Source organism: Schistocerca serialis, chromosome 6 (assembly GCF_023864345.2).
Source record: "Schistocerca serialis cubense isolate TAMUIC-IGC-003099 chromosome 6, iqSchSeri2.2, whole genome shotgun sequence".
NCBI classification, from domain to species: Eukaryota; Metazoa; Arthropoda; class Insecta; order Orthoptera; family Acrididae; genus Schistocerca; species Schistocerca serialis.
In genome coordinates, this window is record NC_064643.1 from 398,738,849 (window position 1) to 398,757,455 (window position 18,607).

General features: G+C 44.0%; 1 protein-coding gene across 2 annotated transcripts in view; it reads left to right on the forward strand.

Annotated features, from left to right (window-relative positions):
- The window catches only part of LOC126484068 (hemicentin-2-like), a 1,942,222-nt gene that overhangs the window by 379,466 nt on the left and 1,544,149 nt on the right, over positions 1-18,607 (forward strand). For both annotated transcript variants that reach the window (XM_050107431.1, XM_050107430.1), the window contains one exon: positions 15,466-15,506. The gene's annotated coding sequence lies outside the window, so the exon portion shown is untranslated. The remainder of the gene's footprint in view (positions 1-15,465; positions 15,507-18,607) is intronic.

Consider the following 18,607-nt stretch of genomic DNA (forward strand, 5'->3'; position numbering starts at 1 on the left):
TTCCTGACAGCTTCACTTCTGCCAGTACCTTGCCTGCTACTTTCCAAACTTCACAGAAGCTCTTCTGCGAACCTTGCAGAACTAGCACTGCTGGAAGAAAAGATACTGCGGGGACATGGCTTAGCCATGTGCGCGATAGGCTGCATGATGCGCAACTACATTCCGACGTCCATGGCGAGGTCCATTTTTGCAACCACTACACCATGCAAGGCGGTACATATGGCCCCAACAACATGCCGAATGGACCGCTCAGGATTGGCATCACATTCTCTCCACGAATGAGTGTCGCATATGCCTTCCCACAGACAATCGTCGGATACGTGTTTGGAGGCAACCTAGTCAGGCTGAACGCCTTAGACACACTATCCAGCAGCAAGGTGGAGGTTCCCTGCTGTTTTGGGGCGACGTACGCCGCTGGTGGTCATGGAAGACGCGATAACGGCTGGACGATACGTGAATTCCATCCTGTGACCGATAGTGCAACCATATCGGCAGCATATTGGCTAGACATTCGTCTTCTTGGACGAAAATTCATGCCCCCATCGCGCACATCTTGTGAATGACTTCCTCCAGGATAACGACATCGCTCGACTAGAGTGGCCAGCATGTTCTCCAGACAAGAAACCTATCAAACATGTCTGGGACACTGAAAAGGGCTGTTTATGGACGTCATGACCCACCAACCACTCTGAGAGATCTACGCCGAATCTCCGTTGAGGAGCGGGACAATCGGGACCAACAGTGGGTCGATGAACTTGTGGATAGTATGCCACGACGAATACACTCATGCATCAATGAAAGAGGACGTGCTACTGTGTGTTGGAGGTACCGATGAGTTCAGCAATCTGGACCATCACCTCTGAAAGTCTCGCTTGATGGTGGTACACCATGGAATGTATGATTTGCTATATGGTGGTGCATCATGCAATGTATGGTTTTCATGAGCAATAAAAAGGACGGAAATGATTTTTATGTTGATCTTTATTCCAATTTTCTGTACAGGTTCCGGAACTCTCGGAACCGAGGTGATTCAAAGCTTTTCTTGATGTATGTAGTTGTGTATTTTTTTAGTCTTGCTTCTAACATGCATCGTGGCGTCATTATCGTCTTGGGTGTTTATAGGTTTCTATGTGGATCATCTGCGACGTATCGGCCTCTGCATCGTGGTGTCATATTCATCTTGCGTGTTTCTAGGTTTCTATGAGAGTCATCCACGTGGTATCGGCCTCTATCAGTCTCTCCAACTTGGTTTTTATTGCATCCCGTGTATTACAGAGTTTACGTGTAAAGACTGCGAGCTGAATCCACTTGATGCGAGTCTTGGTCTTCCTCTGCAATTATTGCTTCCCTTTACTTACTTCCATTACCAATTTAACTAATTCCAGGTGTCTTTATCACCCTATTAGTGTACTGCCTATCTCAGGTTGTACCATAAAGAAAAACGTGTACTGCGTTGAAAGCTTCCTGTCCTAGGGTAATTCTCCTAACCTAATCTGATTTTATTCGAATACACTTCAGTACCATTGTTTTAGTATGATTCTCATCTAATTTTTGTCATTAAATTGCTTAATCCGCTCATTCTTTCCAATTCCTTTAACTTCGGCGACAGAAGTTCAGTGCCTCGGTGAACCAATATTCTATGAATTTGTCCCGAACTTCAATTCATTTTCATAATCTCTCTTTAGTTTGCTTTACTGTTTGCTATATTTTCTGATCTGCCATTCTTCAGTTGTTCAACATTAAAATTGTTCCCTACCACTCTGTATGATACTTAAATGTTACTGTGCCAGTACCTATGAGAGTGGATTACAGTACATTTCGTACCGCTATGTTACCCACTTCTTCTTACTAGCCCTTCCTCCATCACTACACTGGACGATTTAGTTATATAATTTCTGGGGAACGTTTATGAGACATGTACATCCTCGATCATGCAGAGGACGCTCCTGGGAGCTTTTACGATCTTCATTACAAAGATTGGTTTGATGCAGCTGTTCACGCTAACCTGTTCTACGCAAACCTCTTCATCCTGCAAAGTATAGGAGATGGATAAAAATAAAGAAACACCAAAAATACAACTCATCACAGTTTAAGAAATCCGGAAAACAGCTCTCAGTCGTCTCGCAATGGATAAATACAAGTGCTGTACGGTTTTCACGGCACTGTTATACCATTCTTTCTGCAAAGTAGTGGTAAGTTTAGGCTACGATGATGAAGATGGATAGCGATCACGCAACCTTCTCTCCTAATTAGACAACAAAGGCTCATTACCATTGAGATCTATCGACAAAGGTCGCCTGGAGAGAAGCGACTAATCACTTTCGCGTGTACTATTTCTGGACGATGCGAGCTGTGTTATCAGTTGCCCGGTCGCCTTGAAACACGGTGTCACCAATGAGGAACAAGTATTATACCAAGGGATGGACCTGATGAGCCAAAATGGTCACACAATATGGCTGACCAACTCATAAGCGAAACCGCGCCATCCATCACTCTTTGCACGTAAACTCGGCAAGAAGCTGGAAACCGAATTAAAATAGACTCGCGTGACCAAATGAGTTTTTTCCATTCCTCCATAGCCCAGATTTTGTGGCTTACACTCCATGTTTTTCTGTTAAAGACATTTGCATCACTGATTAATGGTTTTAGAATTCTAGTCCGCACTGCAGTTCCTTGTTTCAGGGGCTCCATTGGTGGTGTTGTGGTGCTGACAGTTTTCGCGAGTGCGATATTCAGTCCCGCAGTGACTTTTGCAGCTGTTCTCTTGACTTTCGCCACAATCCTCCTGAATGATTGTCTGCCGGGATCACTTACCACGCACTTCCCTCTACGTTGTGACTTACAGAATGATGATTATCCGCTTTCCCTATATGCGCTATATATCTTCGATATGGAGCATGTTCAAACACCAAAGACTTCAGCTCCTTTGGTTACGAAAACATACACTATATAAGCCACAACAATTTGGGCACCGTAGAAGACACTTAGTTCTGAAATAATGCATGCAGAACTACACAGACTATGATCCAACGACTTACACTTGCAATGTACTAAGAACAGCCTGCAGTTATGGTTATCGTACGCATTTATGTACAGGCATACGTTTCTCGTGGTGGTTCCACATTTTCGTCCAACCCATGCATCTGAACCAATCACATCTTCCAGTGAAGCTGTGCCATAAATTTCATTTCTCCCCGAACCGTTTCGGTAGCTCCTCATTATTTGTCCAACGTACCTATCTAATATTCAGCACTCAACTCATCTGTAGCACATCTGACGTTTCTTACCTGAGTCGTTTGCCGTCTCCTTTAGAGTAAGGCCATGCTCTAGACAAAGAACTTCAGAAAATACTTCCCAATATTTTATGTTCTATAATAATGATTTTGTCTTTTCTTAGAAGTGCTTTTCTTCCTACTTGCACTTCGCATTTTATATCCTCTCACCTTCAGCCCGTTTAGTTGGTTTGATACTAATATAACGAATCTCATCTACTACTTTTGATGTCTCATTTACTAATTCTCCCCGAGTAACCTGCTTTGGTTCGACTGCATTCCGTTACCCTTTTTTAAAATTATCACCTTATAACCTGTTCTCAAGAAATTTTCTCCATTCATTTCAGCTGCCTTTGTTTGATCGCTTATCTGCTTAAATTATCATCAGCAACCTAGAGAGTTTACATTTTTTCTCTCTGAACATTAATTCCTTTCCAAATTTCGTCTTAGTTCCTCGTACTGCTTGCTCAATGTGTAAACTGAATAAGACCTTGGACAACGATCAATCGTGTATGCGTTCTCAGCTTCTATTTCTCTTTCACATCTGTTGCCTGGTATCTGGAAAAGTGTGAATTACTTTTCATTCTTCTACTTTATCTTCAGAATTTCCGATAAACATTGTAGAAACACTTCTCCGAACCTACCAGCACTACGAGTGGAGTTCAATAAGTAATGCAATAGATTTTCTTACGGAAAGCAGGTTAATTTTTTCACGATTCCAATACGACATATTATTCCTCACTGTTTTGGCCATATAATCCTATTTTGCAACATGATCTTCATTCAATGTGACGGCCTTACGCCACGTTACTGGGAGGGCCTACATACTCGCATGGTACCACTCTACTAGTCGACGTCGGAGTCAGCGTCTTGCTGCATCAAAAATTTCCCCAACATCCACGTACTTCTTCTCGCAGTATGCGTCCTTCATTGGGGCAAACAGATGGAAGTGGAAACGTGCAAGATCTAGGGTGTAGGACGGATGAGGAAGAATAGTCCGATGAAGTTTTCTGAGCTCCTCTTGGCTGTTACACCTGTGTGAGGCCTTGCGTTGCCATCAAGAACGAGAAGTTCGTTTGTATTTTTGTGGTGACGAATACGCTGAAGTCATTTCTTCAATTTCCTGAGGGTAGTTAATTCACCTTCGAGTCGATCGTTGCACGATGAGGGAGGATATCAACAAGAGTCCCAGAAGACCGTCACCAAGACGTTGCCGGCTGAGGCTTTGAACTTTTTCTTCGGTGGAGAGGTGGTTTAGCGCCACTCCATGGACTGCCGTTTTGTTTCTGGTTCGAAATGATGAAGTCAGGTTTCATCGCCTGTACGATCTTCGACAAAAAAAAGTTGTCACGAAGAGCCTGGTAAGGCGCAAGCGACTCGACACTGATGGTCTTTCGTTGCTCGTTACGGTCTTCTGTCAGGCCGCGAGGAACCCAGCAAGCACACACCTTTGATGATGATGATGGTGTTTGGTTTGTGGGGCGCTCAGCTGCGCGGTTGTCAGCGCCCGTACAAATTCCCAACCTTCGCTCAGTCCAATCTCGCCACTTTTCAGGAATGATGATGAAATTATGAGGACAACACAAACACCCAGTCATCTCGACGCAGGTAAAAATCCCTGACCCCGCCGGGAATCGAACCCGGGACCCCGTGCTCTGGAAGCGAGAACGCGACCACGAGACCACGAGCTGCGGACCAGACACCTTTGAGTACCCCAATGAGTGGATTGTGTCAGCACTACCAACAGACACGTCCAGTTGCGCAGTAAGGTGTTGGATGTGTACGCACATTCCAACGTAGCAGAAGTGACAGCTGTGTACGGACACACGGCACGCGGGATATCGAACAGGTTGTTGTTTGATGATGACGGGCGCCACGCTTTTGTTCACAGCCAGTTCTCCGTAGACATTCTGCAAGTGCCTATGAACACCTGCGATGCTCTGGTTTTCCTCCAAAAGAAACGACAGCTCTCTGCTTGAAACGCAGCCTGATGCCTTTTTTAAGGCTACTTGTTGCATAGCTACCTATCCGGAGGTTCAAATGGTTCAAATGGCTCTGAGCACTATGGGACTTAACTGCTGTGGTCATCAGTCCCCTAGAACTTAGAACTACTTAAACCTAACTAACCTAAGGACATCACACACATCCATGCCAGAGGCAGGATTCGAACCTGCGACCGTAGCGGTCGCGTGGTTCCAGACTGTAGCGCCTAGAACCGCTCGGCCCAATCCGGAGGTCATGAAACTACAGGGGCTGAAGAGGGAACATCCCACAATGTGTCACAATAAATATCTTATTTTGTCAACCGAAACTGGCTGACAAAAATAGTGTGTTCCATTAATTTTTGAACGCCCCTCGTGAAATTATACGTTTGTCATTCTTCAGCTTATCTCCTAAGACAATAAGATGATTATTACCTCAGGTGGTCATACTTTTCTCCGGTATTTAAAGTAATCCCCTTGAAGCTGGAGTTGTGCAAGTTTATCCATTGTTTGTTAATTAAAGTGAACGGTTAAATTATTTTTCAGAAACAGGTTACTTTTCATTCGCACAACGCCGAAACTTTGGCTCGTGACACAGCAAGCATTAAGCTGAGATTGATGACTTTATTGTAAATTTACGCCATCAACATTGAGGGTAATAGACAGTGACAGTTTCGGTGTCGACAAGGTAATTATTACAGCAAGCTGTTCGTTGTGCATTGACCGCTAACTCGCAAGCCCCAGAGTGCTGGTGCCTGGGGCGCCATCTGGCGGTAACCTGAGAATGGCCGCCGGCGGTCGATGGCTTCCACGTTTGTCATAACAATAAAGAGCGTCCACTGTCAATATAGCGACGCGCGTAATGATTACGAATGGCGGCGATAGCCTGGGCAATTTACGGCCTGCCGCCCGGCGGCTGTTTCGGTCTAATGTTCGAATATTCGGCCTTAATGGTTTCGGTAATTTACCATTACGCAGACGTTTATTTCGTGTCAGCTACTCTGCCGGCGGCATCTGTCACGGTGGTGGACAGGAAAGAGGGACGTGTCATTTGCAGCATTCATGTACTGACCGATACTGAGTCTCGTTAAACCGACGCTGTTCCGGCACAGTAAATTGGTCTCGTCACACACGTGCATTTCACTCTCATATTTTTCGTTATCATCTTATAATTCTGATCAGCATCGTTCAGCGTGTTTTCGGAAATCAACAGTTAGAAGTACCGTAAAGCACTCTCAGATCAGTTTTGTCTAAAAATATATCTTATTTGCTTCCTAAATTGAGGGTTATTGGCACGAAGTGACCTGCCGTGGTTATGGTACTCATGTGCCCTACGCAGCTGCTACTTCGTTGTTCTGCTACCAGGTGAACAGCGTGCCTTAGCCGGGACCATAACGAAATGTTCTTGCCTCCATGGCAGAACTACCAAAGATGTGAAGATACCCCTCTTCCCCCACCCTTTTCCGTCGTAAAAATTATTCTTCTGAATTTTTATCTACGCAAATATAGCAAATTTTCTAATTACGTTATAAAACTTCACTGAAAATTGCTGTGAAAAGTGAAGAAAAATACTGCATACGAAAAACTAAAAACATGCTAAGAAAAAAAAAATAAAAAAACATAAAATTAAAAGAAAAAGAAAACGACGCACCAGGAAGCATTAATGCAAACTGCTTACAAACATATTCATACAGGTGTGACGAAAAATTCAAAATTGTTAACTTCAGCGGTCGATGGACGAATGTGTTACGCTGCAGCGCAATTTCACCGGGCACCTGGTGAGGATAGTACATAAATTGCCAATTTCATGCCATGTACTCAATTGGACAGAAGCTACCTCGCAGATAGGCACGTGGATAATACACGCAGATGTCAGCATTAGAGCCAGGACGTGTAGTTGGACTCTAAGAAACCGGTTGGAGCAATCGGCGATCGCTCGACTGTTGAATAAGAGCGATGCAAGCATTCAACTATGTTGGGAGGAATGGGTGAGCCATGGCCGAACACAGTGCCAAAAAGGAAGCGGTCGACCTAGAGAGTCGACAGAACGTGAGGACCGAGCAGTCGTGAGAGACGCCCTCAGAGCCCAGGATACATTATCATCATCGATCCGACTTGTAATTGGTGCTTCAGTGACCACAAGGACCTTTAATTGGCTGCTCTCGGCGTCCCTTGCACCGACTACAATTAACCTCCTTACACAAAAAAGCCTGTTTGCAGTGGTATCGGGCACATTCGGCCTGGAATCTCACTGACTGAAGTATACAGACAGTCGTTTTTCTTCTATTTGCTTGTGGAACAGGAATGGAAATGACAGGTAGTGATAGAGGGTAAACTCCGCTCCGCACCGTACGGTGGCTTGCGGCCAATCGATGTAGAGATAAATGAGGGTTATTTTGCTATAATTGCCATGTGAGGTTAAACTTCATTGTATGAAACTTGGAGCAAAACCTAACCGCAAGTACGATGAAAACTATAGCAAAGGTTTGATAAATCTTTTAAATGATATTCGTCTCTTACTGAACATGTGTGTCAGAACCAGCTTAGTTTAATTTCATATTGTTTGCAACAAATAAATGTCACATGTGGACATTAACGGCTGTGTAAAAAATGCTTCTACAATACCTTGTTACCTGTGTATGTCACATTTCCATCACACGTAGTAGTTGCTAGGCATGTCGGAAACAGTGAGTGTGTTGTCAGCACTGAGGAAGATGGTGGAAATTACTCCCTCCCTCCCCCCCCCCACCCCCAGCCGTTTCTCACCCCTGCGGCGGTCGTCATTCAACCGTTCGCTCCCCTCTCCATCCCCCAACCCAGGGTACATTCCAAAGTGGCGGTACGCCTAAAATTTTTAAGAAATGTCAAGAAGTGATACGCAGTGAAAAAAGTCTGATAATCCCTGCTCTACAGTATAAAAGTAAAACAAATAACTGTGCTTCTTGTAAAGAGAAAGTATTATCTGAATGGTGCTTTACAAAGAACGAAGTAAACAAATCAAATCATCTACTTTTACTGCCAAGAGCCCCAGTCAGCTCCCATAGTTCGCAGCACCTTTTCCACGTCTTTGACTCTTGTGGATGAGTGCAGTAGTGGCAGAGAGTAAATGTGCCGCTGTGTTGCCCTAGCCACCCCTCCCCCCCACCCCCCTCTCCATTACCTCACACGCAGCAGTGCAGCACAGCAGCACAGTTTCCTGCTCCCTCCGCCAGGCGACGCTCGTTCCAGCCCCGCCGTGATTCGCTCCGGTGGGGCGCGGTAGTCGCACAATGCGGCCTTCGCCGGCTTAAACACTTGTCACTCGCCGGCGACAAATTATCGGAATTCGATTCCTGCAAACAAAGGCACCTGGCACGCTGTGGTCTCGTCAGCGGCGTCGGCTCCCGCTTTTCCAGGCCTCGGAACACTTGAGCAGCTCTTGCTCAGTAACTTACTTCGTTCGAAACTTACTGCAAATGCGAGGCCTGGTTACGGCGTCCTTGGTAGCCTATGCTTCTACCACTGACACTGTGAAATTTCTTTAACGTTTCGTTTGGAGTGTCGGAAACACGATGCTGTTGATGAGATTTTTCCAACATTTTAGAGTATTTTCTTGTTTATCGTGTGACTTTTCATACATGATATGTGTGTTTACTGGGCCACAGTTTGAAATGCGCGAAATGCCACACAGTATAATGTAACATTTCGTGTTCTGGCATCCATCCATGGGCATCTACAGACTTTTATTTAGGAGCAGGGTGATCAGCAAGACTCTAAAACTGAAATATGCTCTTTCTGACGTTGTGACCAGAAATCGTCCAACCATAACCGCGGGTTCTTTGATTGCACTGCATGAAAGCTCTACTAATTAGAACACATGAAATATTAGTTCACTTTATTACATAATAAATAAAATAATTACTTAATTTTCACGCACTGCTTTGTCGCAGGAGTACTGGATAATTTACAACTGTCATTGACTAGCAAAGCGTCACTTAGAGTACTAGTTAACAAACGGTTCTCTTGATATACAATGTTCGACATTTGCAATGGTTCAAGTTCATCTCAAACTTCAACAACTGGCTGGTTCTAGACCTTGATGTTGACTGCATCAGATGAGGTTACGGTCTGGGCTGAGCTCTTGCGTCATCAACACTATGTTGATCCCAGTGTGAGGGGAGGTGGTTTGGTTTTCTGGAGTGCCTCCCACTGGTTGTTGCGGAGTGCAGTGAACCCTCACTATTGTCTGCAGTACCGATTTGCATTGCCGACTTTGGTGTGACATTGTGATCTCTGGATGATATGACATCTGACATAAATCAGTTGGTCAGCCACGAGATGTGCCATCCCACAAGAGATAAATTTTGTGACACAAAAAAACTGATGGATATCCACTGAATATGAAATAAATACAGTACTTCAAATTCTGCGTGGAATGACATGTGTAAACTCTTGTCTCCGTCACCACCCCCTCCCTCCGTCCCCCATATCAGTGAGCACACCTAAGCAACCATCACTATATCACTAATAATCAAAGCACCCTAAAGACAGTACTGTAGGCGCATGCGACCAAGGAACGCAACACGTTGTGTTTACTGGCGGTACCATAGTTTGGCTGATGAGACACATGCACAGCTATTCTATGCTCTGATTGGATGCTGGGGTGCCGCCTCTACGCCACTCTTATAATTTCATTGCTTATAATTTGTTAAATGAAATGTGAAATAGAGATTTGTATGACAATAAAAAATGACTATCAGTGTAGTCATTAGGAAGTGCTAATGAAAATGGTCTGACAATAATATTTAAAATATAATAAAAGTTAAGAACGCCAGGAATCACTTTGAGAATTGTTGTGCTGTTATCGACAATGCTTCACGATAGCGATCCACACCCCATATCGTAGATTTCAAGTCTTACAAATAGCCAATAAAGTTCATAACTGACGGGCTAGTCCATTATACTTCAGATTTGGTCGGCAGTTTATAGAAATATATTTACTGCCGTGAGTCTGAGAGCAATACACAATATATCGCGTATCGATGTGACCACACGATTGTATAATGACTGTCGTTTCCGTTGTTTTAACATACGATAACTTCGATAACAAAACAAATGCTTAAGAATGCACCGTAATCAACTGCATGACTTTCACAAATGAAGGGAACAGGTGATAATACGCTGGTTATAATCTTTGACAATAATTCATTTTTACTAACAGGAAAATTATACTTAACAATTTTTTTTTCACCCGAATGTTTGGTTTCGTTTCAGCTGGCGTCCAAACAAATCATTCAGTGTAAATACTTGATTGCAGCATTAGTGTCTCGAAAGCTAAGTGTCTTTCCATTCTCATATTGGCCGGCCGCGGTGGTCGTGTGGTTCTAGGCACTCCAGTCCGGAGCCGCGCTGCTGCTACGGTCGCAGGTTCGAATCCTGCCTCGGGCATGGGTGCTTGTGACGTCCTTAGGTTAGTTAGGTTTAAGTAGTTCTAAGTTCTAGGGGACTGATGACCATAGCAGTTGTGTCCCATAGTGCTCAGAGCCATTTGAACCATTTTTTTTTCTCTCATACTGATCTACGCTCATGCGTCAAAACATTATGGCGGTGTTGGTCCACACTCAGAACGCAGAATTACAGCGATTCTCCGTGGCATGTATTCGAAAGTAGCTGGTGGGTTTCTGGAGGTATGTGCCATCAGAGGCTGGTCCCGGCGGAGGTTCGACTCCTCCGTCGGGCATGGGTGTGTGTGTGTGTTTGTCCTTAGGATAATTTAAGTAGTGTGTAAGCTTAGGGACCGATGACCTTAGTAGTTAAGTCCCATAAGATTTCACACACATTTGAACTTTTTTTTTCTGCCATCAGATGTCTAAATACCCGTTGCCCAGTTCCTCTAAACTACGGGCCTGTTGTTTGTGGGCGCGGAATTAACGCCCTAAAGCGTTCCAGTTACGTTCCACTCGATTCAGTACAGATGAATTTCCAGGCCAAGGAATCAGTGTGAGTTTACTCTTTTGAAGCCACTGTGGCTCGATTCTGGCCTTTTGACAGTAATCCTGCTAGAAGATATCATCACCGTCGGGAAAGACATCAATCATGATTGGAGGCAGATGGTACGTAATAGCCGCGTAGTCCCCATCTACGGTGGCTTCGATTACTACCACAAGCCTCACGAAAGCCCGGTGAACATCCCCCACAGCAAATACAGTCACCAGAGGCCTGTGTGATTGGAGCGGTGCATGTTTCAAGCTACTGTGGTCCTGGATGGCGGCGTATCCCGCCACGACCGTAGACCTAGTATAACACGATGTGCCATTAATCGGGTCAGGCGACACGTTTCCACTGATCCACGGTCTAATCTCGATTATATCGCCCCAAATGAAATCATAAAAGACGATGTAGATGTGTTTACATGCAAATAAGAAAGGATGCTCTGCTGTATAGCCCCAGGTTGAACGATGTCTGCTGAACGGTATACTCCGAAACACTTGTACCTGCAACAACATTCTGCTCTGTTCTGAGATCTTCCACATATCGCAGCTATCCTGCGTAACGTAGCGTGGGAGCCCCCAAACTCCACATTCTAAGATGAATCTTCAACACCTAACAATTGTCGGATAGTTCTGGTTTAACTTCCGTAGGTCTCTATAGTAACTCGCGAACAGTGAACCAGCTTCATCGTTTCCGACATACTCGTTTCCAGACGTCAGACCATAACACTGTGTCCTTTGCCAAAGTTGTATTTGCCAATTTTGCCTAGTTTCGCCCCATATCGTCGCTGTAATTATTCCCCACACGTGTCTGCTCCGCTTCTATCCTTTCCTGATCGAGTCACTTTCCTGCATCGCCATCAGGCTGCTTCCGCTTCCATGGTGGTCAGTGGTCATAAGTTTTGGCTCATTAGCTTAGGTATCACCAGATAAAAACCATTCTTACAGTTCCACCAGGATCAGGTATCAGATCGTAGATATCTTCTCTTTACGTTCCAGCTGTAATCTGTGCTCTCGACCTTAAGTCTTAGTCTTTTTTGAGAACAATCATTATTCTCCCTCTGATATATTTGCTGTTGCAGCTGACATGAAAATATTTAACTAAATAATCATTCGCTGATAGCGTACGTCTATCTTCTGTCGCTAGAAATACCGTTGAGGATTACTGAAATATTTCAAAGACATCTTTGATAGTTCGTAGTACTTACTTTCCTTAAACACAGACGTAACGAATTCCCAATCCGGACCAGTTCATTGTACACTTGTGGTGTTCTCATTATACAGAAAGAATATTTCACTGAGAGACATCTCTTGGCCATCGAACAGCTGCCATGAACTACCCGCCTCCCCTGTGTGCTGGTCAGTCTGCATGTGCCATTAACGTTATAATCGCGCTGTTATTGTATTTCCCAAATACGTTGTCGTCCAATTTCGTATCCCTAAGTCTTCCCGCTCTTTTCCGGCTTGGTGTCCCTCCTTAATGGCAGTATTCTGCCGAAAACCAGGCTAAGGAAAGTTCGAGTGTGCATTGCAATACCTCGTATCTCCTTATTCATATTCAAAGATCATGTAGAGATATAAACGATTTTCCACTTAGCAAAACATGGGAATAAGTTCCGTCTTTTGTGCAAAACATTATTCTTTTTCCTTGTTACCCAAACGCATTTCGGCACATCCATGGGCTTTGTTTATCGAACAACCGTGAAAAATGAACATATTTTAGGTTGTAACTGATCTAACAAAATGAAGTCTGAAAACAGTTTTTGTTTGTTTTTGTTGTTACGTTGATTTTACATTATACGGTTTTGCAGGACCATCTGTATGGTGTGCTGCTCTGATAGCTTGTCAGCTGCAGACCAAACGAAATAAATGTGAATTTTTTCAGCGAATTAACACATCCCTTGGTTTTTAATATGTGGTTTTGGCGTGGTAAAATGTTTTGCGTATATGTTTTGTTAGGACTCACGATGTGTTAGGACTCACGTGTTGTTGTGACTGATCCTTCTTCTTTCGGGTTCTGAGGTCACAGCACACACGTAGTAAATTTATTTTGTGTAATTTTGAGTTTGCAAACGGCTTTTAACTTCACAAAACGCGGTGTACACGATGTTGTTGTGTCTCCTAACCCCGTCGGCATTCATTTGTTCCCGATGAGTTTGGCGTGGAATTTTCTTTCCTTCTCTCTCTCTCTCTCTCTCTCTCTCTCTGTGTGTGTGTGCGCGCGCGCGCGCGTGTGTGTGTGTGTGTGTGTGTGTGTCTGTTTTCAAAGGTCACTTTTCTAAGTTTCTCTTGAATATTTCGGAAACTATGTCCCCTAGGGAAAACATATTCGAGTACAAAATTTAACTACATTAAATTTCCTAAGAAAAGGTTCTTTTCATTTTTTCTGTAGGCTCGTAGCAAGCGGGAGAATACGAAACTCTTTGTGCGCGGTATTTGAAGGCAACCAATGGGTAGGGCCAGTTGAATCACACTGTTTGTTTACACCTGACTGCGTTACGATGTTTCATTGTGGATGCACAACGGTACACTAACCCTTGAGTGAATACAGTTAGGCTGCGAGCAATGGACAGGGTTCGCTGCTCGGTAGCGTGCGGCATGTGGAGATTTGGCTCAGACGCGGGACGAGCTCGGATGTCCGAAGCGGGTAAGACGACCACTGGCGCTTTTGAGTTCGTTCCCTGCCCCGCTGCAGCTGAATGGTTCAAATGGCTCTGAGCACGACTTAACTTCTGAGGTCATCAGTCCCCTAGAACTGAGAACTACTTAAACCTAACTAACCTAAGGACATCACACACACCCATGCCCAAGGCAGGTTTCGAACCCGCGACCATAGCGGTCGCGCGGTTACAGACTGTAGCAACTAGAACCGCTCGACCACACCGGCCGGCGCAGCTGAATGTCTGAGATTTCTTTCGTCATGCGTGAGTACAGCTGCCGATCGAATCAGTTGTGTCTTTTTCCTTCGGACACGCATACCCAAAAGAACAGGCACCAAACCTATAATATATATCGAGACTGTCAATTATACGCCCTCGTAGCGAAATTTAGCAGACATGTCCATGCATTATCGAGCAAAAGGCGCAAAAGGAATGATAGAGTTATTTAAACAAATGCTGCACAGATACCATTTATAACCCCAGGGAAAGAGGATGAGGGTAGTACATACGCCTACTCACAGACACACGATGAAATCGGTGACCGACAGTTCCAAGGATTTCAGTAAGTTCTTGGCTTGTTTCCACGATTTAGTCACAAACGAACCACGTAAATAAACGACAAGAATGAAAATTTAACTCCACGGCAAACGGAAACATACCATTGACCCGAATTCCTGTTATTGACGACTACCGATTAGGATACGCCGTGGTACCACAATTTTTAATTTATGATAGAAGAATCTCTTTTAAACTGTATTAGTGCATTAGTAACCGTGTGTCATGTAACGACATAGTTCTTCTCCTTTACGTCCTTTGTATATTTGTATTAGTTTTGCGACATCTGTACCACTTACACAAATTGCACCCTGCGGCGCCTGGTACGTGTGCGTTAAATAACTTTTTGGTGTTTCTTATTCTACCTTTTATGGTTTTTTTGGATAATGTTACAGTATTGTAACTTTTGTCCCCCTCTCATACCTGTTCGAACTTAGTCCTGGAGATGATCCGCAAGGCAGATCGAAACCAATAGTCTTCAGTAGTCATTTATTGACTCCTGACGTTGATTCCCATGACAATTTCTCGGATAAGTGCAAGACGTTGGCCTCTAATAGAATGTAAATATCAACGCACGTGGACCTCAGCAAGCGGCGATTGCTAATCCGATATGCTAAACTTTGAAGGTAAATGGCAACATTTTTATCCCTCTGGGCATAATATGAATGTACTGCAGCTCTCTACAAGCGTAAAAGCGTTTAAGTTTGTTACCACATGTGACATGTCTAGACTGACGCCACGAAGCTCCAAGAAGTAAAACAGGAGTGTCGCTCCAGGCGGGTCAGGGACAGAATTATAGCACTTGCTGACGTCAATCGTTTAACAATCTATTTCTGTTCCGCGAGTGAGGGAGACTCTTGCTTCTTCCTTATCGATACTGCAAAGGGAACGGTGTTTGGAGGACATAAATATCGTCTGTTAGTACAGCAGCACTGACAATGTATTGCTTTGGATGTAAAATTATTAAGATGCATGCTACAGCCACCCCTAAAACTGTATGATCATCTCTGCATCTCTTTTGTTTCAGGAAGCGATTGCTGGCCTAGCAAGACGGCAACTTCGTCTTAGGTATGTATACGCCAACAGAAAATTAAATTACATATTATTGAGAAAACGCAGAGCCAGAATAACGTTTGCGGAAATGTACTGACACCACAGTAATACAGTGCTCTTAACAGAAAATATATCGTTAGATATTTCAGAGATTGTTGTACAATACTAGCAATTTTCATATTGTTCGTGTAATGTGAAAACGTTGAGTTCTAGAAAAGATGTATTGCATTTCTTATCTTTAAACGTTTGTAGCTTGCCTTATGTGTGCCTCTTAAATGGATTACGTTTCCAGTAAAGTATTAACTGCCTTCGTCAAGTAAAAGATGTAGATTAAGGTAAATGGGTCTAGCCACGGGGAAATTATCCACACAACGATAGAGAAATTATATAGATTAAGTTCATGCCAGACTTCGCACAGTGATTTATCCAGACGCTTTAAAAATTAAATAACGTTATACGCGCTCACAACAAATGGTACAGTGGCGAACTTCGGAGACTATGACTGGGTAAGTCAACAGAATATACTTGGAACATTATTTAAGGGGAAGTTATTTTTAGAGCTGAAGACTTCTGTTATAAAAACGACCCCGATATGACATACCATCACTTTAAAAGTCTATGAATATATTATTGGATGTTTACTTTATCATTTCAACAATATTCTGGAAAATTTGCACTTGGAAATTTGACAACTAACAGTGAATGAAACACGAGAACGTATCGAAGGCGCTCGTCACTTGTCTTTGCTATTAGTCTTCCTTATCAGAATGATAGTAGCTGGCGTCAGACAGTATAAAATATCCCTTTCTATTGCAAAACCGTCCAGCAGCAGCCAGTGTGGCGAAATGTTATTACACATATAATTTGTAGTACCTGTGGACCCTGTTGCAGTCAGTACATCTGGAGTCCGATATCGTTATCTTGTTAATAGCTGCGTTCTCTGCATACCTACCTGCTGGGCTAAATACAATATGTGATCAAAAGTATGCGGACACCAGGCTGAAAATGACTTACAAGTTTGTGGCGCCCTCCATCCGTAAAGCTGGAATTCAATATGGTGTTGTCCCACCCTTAGCCTTGATGACAGCTTCCAGTCTTGCAGACATACGTTCAATCAGGTGCTGGAAGGTTTCTTGGGGAATGGGAGCCCATTCTTCACGGAGTGCTGCACTAAGGAGAGGTATCGATGTCCGTCGGTGAGGCCTGGCACGAAGTTGTAGTTCCAAAACATCGACAAGGTGTTCTATAGGATTCAAGTCAGGACTCTGTGCAGGCCAGTCCATTACAGGGTTGTTATTGACGTGTAACCACTCCGCTACAAGCCGTGCATTATGAACAGGTGCACGATCGTGTTGAAACATGCAGTCTCCATCCCCGAATTGCTCTTCAACAGTGGGAAGCAAGAAGGTGCTCAAAACATCACTGTAGGCCTGAGCTGTGATAGTCCCACGTGAAACAACCAAGGGTTCAAGCCCCCTCCATGAAAAACACGACCACACCATAAAACCACCGCCTCCGGATTTCACTGTTGGCACTTCACACGCTGGCAGATGAAGTTCACCGTGCATTCACCGTAACCACACCCTGCCATCGGATCGCCAAATTGTGTACTGTGATTGGTCACTCCACACAACGTTTTTCCACTGTTCAATCGTCCAATGTTTACGCTCCTTACACCAAGGGAGGCGTCGTTTGGCATTTACCGGCGTGATGTGTGGCTTTGTCACCAGGGACTCTTGGTCCCCCATGGCTCGTCTCAGAGCAATTGCATTTCATTTTAATTTTGACCTCCTTTTATCTTTGTATCTGTACTGCACAGATAATATCTGCGCAACAGTGTAAATGACGACGTCGTGGGTTGCACGTCTTGTTTTCAAACAAACGTGCCTTATTACTGCTACAGAGTTATATGTACGGCTTATTTTTTTCAGCAGAATTAGTTGTACGTTAAAAGTGATGCACACCATTATGCATGGGTTTACTGATGATGAGCTGGCCGATATGCATTACATGCACGGATTCATTGGATGCTAGTGGATAGCGCCACACCGACGCTGTGCTGAGGTCCTGAGTTGTTCCTATAGCGACGGCAAACACATCAAAGTAATTACAATGCGTGTATAGGTGCCTATCAGACCTTTTCTTGTTACAGTGGAGGATACTGGAACATACACTGACGGAAAAATATTGGAAAACAAAAAATTAATTTCGGGAATACATTTGTCTAAGTAACGTATTTTAGTGATTAACATTGCAAGATCACAGGTTAATGTAAACGCGAGATAAACCACTGCAAATGTGAAATCGGGAATACATTTGTCTAAGTAACGTATTTTAATGATTAACATTGCGAGATCACAGGGTAATGTAAGCGCGAGATAAACCATTTCAAATCAGAAATTATGGTGTATGAATAACCGATGTAACTGCCGGAATGTTGAGTACAAGCCCACAAACGTGAGTGCATTGTGTTGTACAGATACCGTATGTCAATTTGTGGAATGGAAAAAAATTGGCTCTAAGCACTATGGGACCTAACATCTGAGGTCATCAGACCCATAGACTTAGAACTACTCAAACCTAACTAACCTAAGGACATCACACACAATCGTACCCGAGGCAGGATTCGAACCTGCGACCGTAGCAGCTGCGCGGTTCCGGACTGAAGCGCCTAGAACCGCTCGGCCACAGAGACCGGCTGTGAGATGGAGTTCCACGTCTGTTATAGGTGGTCGGTCAGTACCGGGATGGTAATGCTGTTTGTAAGTAACGCTGGAGTTTTCGTCTGATGGTGTCCCAAACGTGCTCGATTGGAAACAGATCTGGTGGTCGAGCAGGCCAAGGTGACATGCCGACAGTTTGTACAACATATTGTGTTACAACAGCGGTACGCGGGTGAGCGTTATCCTGTTGAAAAACACCCCTTGGAATGCTGTCCATCAGTGTCAGTACAACAGATCGAATTAACAGATTGACGTACAGGTTTGCAGTCAGGGTGCGTGGGATAACCACGAGAGTGCTTCTACTGCAATACGTAATTGCATCTCAGACCATAACTCCAGATGTACGCCCCGTTAGTCTAGCACGGAGACAGGTTGGTTGTCGATCCTAACCTG